This window comes from Pinus tabuliformis, chromosome 9 (genome assembly GCF_031772625.1).
Source record: "Pinus tabuliformis cultivar Carrire ecotype Pingquan chromosome 9, CPIR1, whole genome shotgun sequence".
Classification (NCBI taxonomy): Eukaryota; Viridiplantae; Streptophyta; class Pinopsida; order Pinales; family Pinaceae; genus Pinus; species Pinus tabuliformis.
In genome coordinates, this window is record NC_142307.1 from 1,801,738,821 (window position 1) to 1,801,744,786 (window position 5,966).

A 5,966-nucleotide genomic window follows, 5' to 3' on the forward strand; every position below is an offset into this window, starting at 1 on the left:
AAAGTTGTGTTGGGTCCCTATAATACTAGTGATTACCCCATTACTATTGTAGTTATACCCCTTATTTATATTGTTGTGCCCCCATTACCCCCATATTGTTATTAATGTGCCCATAGAATCCCTCTATTGTTATTTTTGTGGCTTTATATTATTATTGTTAGGTCGGCTGGATTATATTGTGACTCCATAGACTCCTATATATAGAAAGGAGGTTTTGTCATTTGTATCATCCAAGAGTTGTTCATTTATGTAATGTAAAGGAGGTTTCCACCTCGAAGAGGCTGAATTCTAAGGCGTTGATCTATCTTTTATATCTTTTCTTGAGCTGGTTTCATAACATTTGGTATCAGAGCTTTGGATTCTAAGGTTTCGCTGCTCCAAACAGGTCATCGTGGCATTTTTGCTATAGCTTTTTTTCTGTGACGTTTCAGAAGTCGAAAAAAAAAACCATTTGAGAAGAAATCGCGCTAAACCTTGGGTCCGAATTTCAGATCTTTTCGCGCGATATTTTCGGAGATATGATCTCAGGAATTTGGTCTTTTTGCAGACTCCTGAATTACACTCAAAACAGGTGACCTGGGGAAAATCGTCATAACTTTCTTTCTGAGCATCAGATTGAAATTTCGTAAGAAGGTCACTGCGGGAGATTGGGCATAACTCTTTCTTGGAGAATCCAATTTGGTTCAGAATAGTGGCATTGGAAAGAGGATATAGAAGGCTACTACAGGTCACAATTTCAGAACTGGATGATTCGAAATTACAGAGATACATCAGATTCAATATCAGGCTTCTACAAAGTAAAAAAAGGTGTGTAGTTTTTATTTTTTATTTTTGCATAAGCTTGGTTTGAAGGAATTCAAAGGGCATAGTAAAGCATTATTATCGGTAACTGATGCCCCGAGGAAAGAAAATGCAAACACCTAGTAAGGAACCTGAAAGCTCTAGCATGACTCATGAAGAAGAGGAAGAAATGCAACATGATATATCAAAATTACAAGACCAAGTGCAACAACTGTCCCTTGCACAAAAGGGAACAGAATCTAAGATGGATGGTTTAAAGAAAGATGTAGAAGCTAAGATGGATGGTTTAAAGAAAGGTGTAGAAGCTAAGATGGATTGTTTAAAGAAAGGCGTAGAAGCTAAGATGATTAACATGGAAGCTAAGATGGATGATTTGAAGATAGATTTGAAGACAGACATGGACGAATTGAAGATAAATATGAATAAGTTGCTACAAGAAATCGTCCCTAAGGGTGAAAGGGTACTAAAGGAAACTCATGATGAGAACAAAAGAAATGTTAATCATGATTCCATAGACGCTAATGTTGGATTGAAGAATCACCATATTCCAAAAATCGATATGAGGAAGTTTGATGGCAAGGATCCCGCCACATGGATATTATAGATGGAGCAGTTCTTCGATCTCAATAATGTGCAAAACACACAAAAGGTACGTATGGCAACTTTATATTTGGAACCAAATCAGTTTGTATGGTATCAATGGCTTTGCTCTCGTAAACAATTTATCACTTGGGCAATTTTTACGGAAGAATTGATAGCACATTATGAGGATACAAAAAGCAACATTTTTTTTAGCCAATTGATAAGTCTCAAACAAAAGGGTTCAATAATGGAGCACATTGAGGAGTTCCAAAAATTGAACATAAGGGTAAAAGATATTCCAGAGCAGCATAGGATTGATGTGTTCATAGGGTCTTTAAAGGATAATATCCAACATGATGTTCGACTTTGGGAACCTGATTCATTAGAGAAGGCATTCAGGTTAGCAAGAAAAATGGAAAGCAAAATTATGGCAACCAGGAAGCATACCACTCACAACTATAAAGACGGAAGTGTTGTTGCCCCTAGTCTTCCACAACCTATAAGGTTGACACCACAACAATTGGAAGAAAAAAGAGCAAAAGGGCTTTGTTATAGTTGTGATAGCAAATACACTAAAGGTCATAAGTGTGCTGAGAAGAAATTATTCTACATAGATTGTGAAGAGGAAGAAGAAAAGGAGCAAGAAAGGTCAAAAGAAGAGGATATGTTCCAGGAACAAAGCCTAGATGAAGAACAAATAAATCTGACCATATCTTGTAATGCATTGGCGGGAATTACCACTCCTCAAACCATCAAGATAGAAGGACAAATCAAGAAGAAAAAGGTAATAGTGTTGATTGATTCAGGAAGCACCCACAATTTTATTCATTGTAGGGTAGCAAAAGAATTGAATTGCTTCCTATATCCAGCACCAGAGTGTCAAGTGATGATTGCAAATGGAGGAACAATAAATTGCTCTGGAAAGTGCCATAATATCAAGCTATCCATGGGAGAATATGTATTGACTAGCCCAATGCTTTCCATTCCAATGGGAGGTGCTGATGTTGTACTAGGAGTCCAATGGCTACAATCCTTGGGTACAATAGCTTTTAATTTTCAAGAACTTTTCATCAAATTTTCTGTGGAAGGAAAGGAAGTTGAATTAAGGGGTATTGCAGGGAAACCAGGAAAGATAATCAGCTCTAATGGTATGACAAAGCTTCTAAAAAAGGAGCAAAGGGGTGTAATTGCACAATTATGTTCGCTAGATGTTTCCACATTAGAATCATCTATTTCTCCAGATCTCCAAAAAGTCTTGGACAATCATTCCAAGGTATTTGAGACTCCCAAAGGTCTCCCACCTATGCGTGATCATGATCATGCTATTCATCTGATTCCAGGAAGTGTTCCTCCAAACATCAGGCCGTACAGATATCCCTATGTCCAAAAAAGTGAAATTGAACGTATGGTTGCAGAAATGCTAGAGGCTGGTATAATTCAACCGAGTCAAAGTTCTTTCTCTGCTCCAGTAGTATTGGTGCACAAGAAGGATGGATCATGGCGCATGTGTCCGGATTATAGGGAGCTCAACAAGCTCACTATTAAAGATAAGTTCCCCATTCCTGTCATTGATGAATTACTGGATGAATTGCATGGATCAATTTACTTCACCAAGTTGGATCTTCGTTCGGGATATCATCAAATCAGAATGAAGATTGAAGACATTCCAAAAACGGCATTTAGAACTCATGAGGGTCATTATGAATTTTTGGTCATGCCTTTTGGCCTTACCAATGCACCTTCAACATTTCAAGGTTTGATGAATTCAATTTTCAAACCATTCCTTAGAAAATTTGTGTTAGTATTTTTTGATGATATACTAATCTACAGCAAGTCTTGGAAGGATCATGTTGAACATGTTGACAGGGTGCTACAACTATTGGAGGAGAAACAATTATATGCCAAAAGATCCAAATTTTTCTCATGAAGGAGTTAAGGTAGACCCTAGCAAAATTAAAGCCATTAAGGAATGGAAAATCCCCACATCCATAAAGCATCTGCGAGGATTTCTTGGGTTGACAGGGTATTATCGCAAGTTTGTTAAGAATTATGGGAGAATAGCAGCACCTCTAACAACATTATTGAAGAAAGATGCATTTTCATGGACTCCGGAAGCAACAAAGGCCTTTGAACATCTTAAAGAGGCAATGTGCCAAGCACCGGTCTTAGCTACACCAGACTTCACAAAAACCTTTATTGTGGAATGTGATGCTTCAGGAAATGGAATTGGTGTTGTTCTAATGCAAGATGAAAGACCCATTGCTTTTGAAAGTCGTCCAATCAAGGGAAAGTTTTTAAGCAAAGCTATTTATGAGAAGGAAATGTTGGCAATACTCCATGCACTTAAGAAATGGCGACCCTACCTAATGGGAAGACACTTCAAGGTAAAAACGGATCATGATAGCCTTAAATACTTTTTAGAACAAAGATTATCCTCTGAAGAGCAACAAAAGTGGGTCACAAAGATGTTGGGTTATGACTTTGAAATCATCTACAAAAAAGGGAAGCAAAATGTGGTGGCAGATGCACTCTCAAGAAAGGATGAGGATGTGGAAGCATTTTTGTGTGCCATTTCTATTATCCAACCAGATTGGATAAATGAAGCAAGGGAGGAATGGAAGAATGACGAAGAAGTGTGGGCACTTATTCGAAAGCTACAACAAGATTCCAGTACGTCTGATACATTTAGCTGGAAAAATGATTCGTTATGGTACAAAGATCGCTTATACCTCTGTAAGAATTCCCAGCTAAAACAAAAGATTCTTATGGAATTGCACACTTCTCCCTTAGGAGGGCACTCAGGATTTTTAAAAACTTACCACAGGGTTAAGAAGGAATTTTTTTGGGATGGCCTTAAATCAGATATTCAAAAGTTTGTGGCAGAATGTTTGGTTTGCCAACAAAATAAAGTTGAAACAATTAAGACACCGGGTCTATTACAACCTTTATCCATTCCAAGCCAACGTTGGGAGGAGGTTTCAATGGATTTTATCACAGGTTTACCCAAGTCTGAGGGAAAGAGTGTCATCATGGTGGTAGTTGACAGACTTACCAAGTATGCACACTTTTGTGCATTATCACATCCATTTAAAGCCAGTACAGTTTCTACTGCATTTATGGAAACAATTCAAAAGCTACATGGAAACCCAAAGATTATTGTAAGTGACAGAGATCCCATTTTCACTGGAAATTTTTGGACACAATTATTTTCTTGTCTTGGTACTCAGTTAGCTCATAGCTCATCTTATCATCCTCAATCTGATGGGAAAACTGAGATAGTAAACAAATGTTTGGAAGGATATCTTCGTTGCTTTGTATCTGATAAACAGACACAATGGGTCAAATGGTTGCCTCTGGCTGAATGGTGGTATAACACTTCCTTCCATACAGCAACAAAAATGACCCCATTTATGGCACTTTATGGGTATCAACCACCATCCATCACATCATATTTAAGAGAAAATTCTAAGGTTCAGGCAGTGGAACATCACATCGAACATCAACAACAAGTCCTCCAACTCTTAAAGGATAACCTCGTGTTGGCACAGAATAGAATGAAACAACAGGCAGATCAACATCGCAGTGAAAGAAGTTTTGATGTAGGTGATTGGGTATTCCTACGGCTACAACCATATAAGAAAATGTCCCTCAAGCAAGCTAAGAAGGATAATAAATTATCACCAAAGTATTATGGTCCGTACAAGGTGTTGCAAAAGATTGGTACTATGGCATACAAATTGGAGCTTCCTGCAGCTTCTCGATTGCACCCAGTTTTCCATGTTTCATGTTTAAAGAAGGTTATAGGCGACAAGCTCCCAGTTCAAACAATATTGCCAGAACTTGACGAGGAAGGAAAAATTATATTGGAACCGGAAGCAGTTATAGAAACAAGAACTCGACAGCTACGAAATCGATCAATTTCAGAGTACCTTATCAAGTGGAAGAACTTATCCGCTGAAGATTCCACATGGGAGGATGAGAATTTTATGCAGAAGTATCCAGAACTACTCAAGCGTTGAGGACAACACTTTTTTGAAGGAGAGGGGCATTGTTAGGATATTCCGACACATAGGATATAGTTAAGTTCAACTTGGTCTAGTATAGAGTTAGGTTAGAGTTAGGTAAAGTGTGTTTCTTTACCGTTGTACATTTTGTAACTTACAATCCGACGGTCACGATATGTAGTGATCCGACGGTTCACTCTCACCTCGATATTACCGACACTTGATCCGTGGCTTGACACCCGATTGGTCCATGAGTTCTTTTTAAAGCGCATGGAGGGTCATTGTTCGGGTAATCCGTGCATGAGAGAAGCTTATGTAAATTTTCATTCTTTGATTAATAAATTGCCTGTAGTACCCACGTTGGGACAGGCCGTGGACTGTTTCCCTCCTTGCACTTTGAGGGTTTTAACCACGTCAAAAATACTGGTGTATTGATCTGTGATGTGGTTGTGAGCGGTGTCCTTTTGGTATTCTTTCTGAGGAACTTACCCTGTAAATTCCTACATGGTATCAGAGCTTTTTGAGGGCCGCGTCCGTTGGTGATCCAAATCTGAAGCCGGTAGAACTGCATGCGGCTGT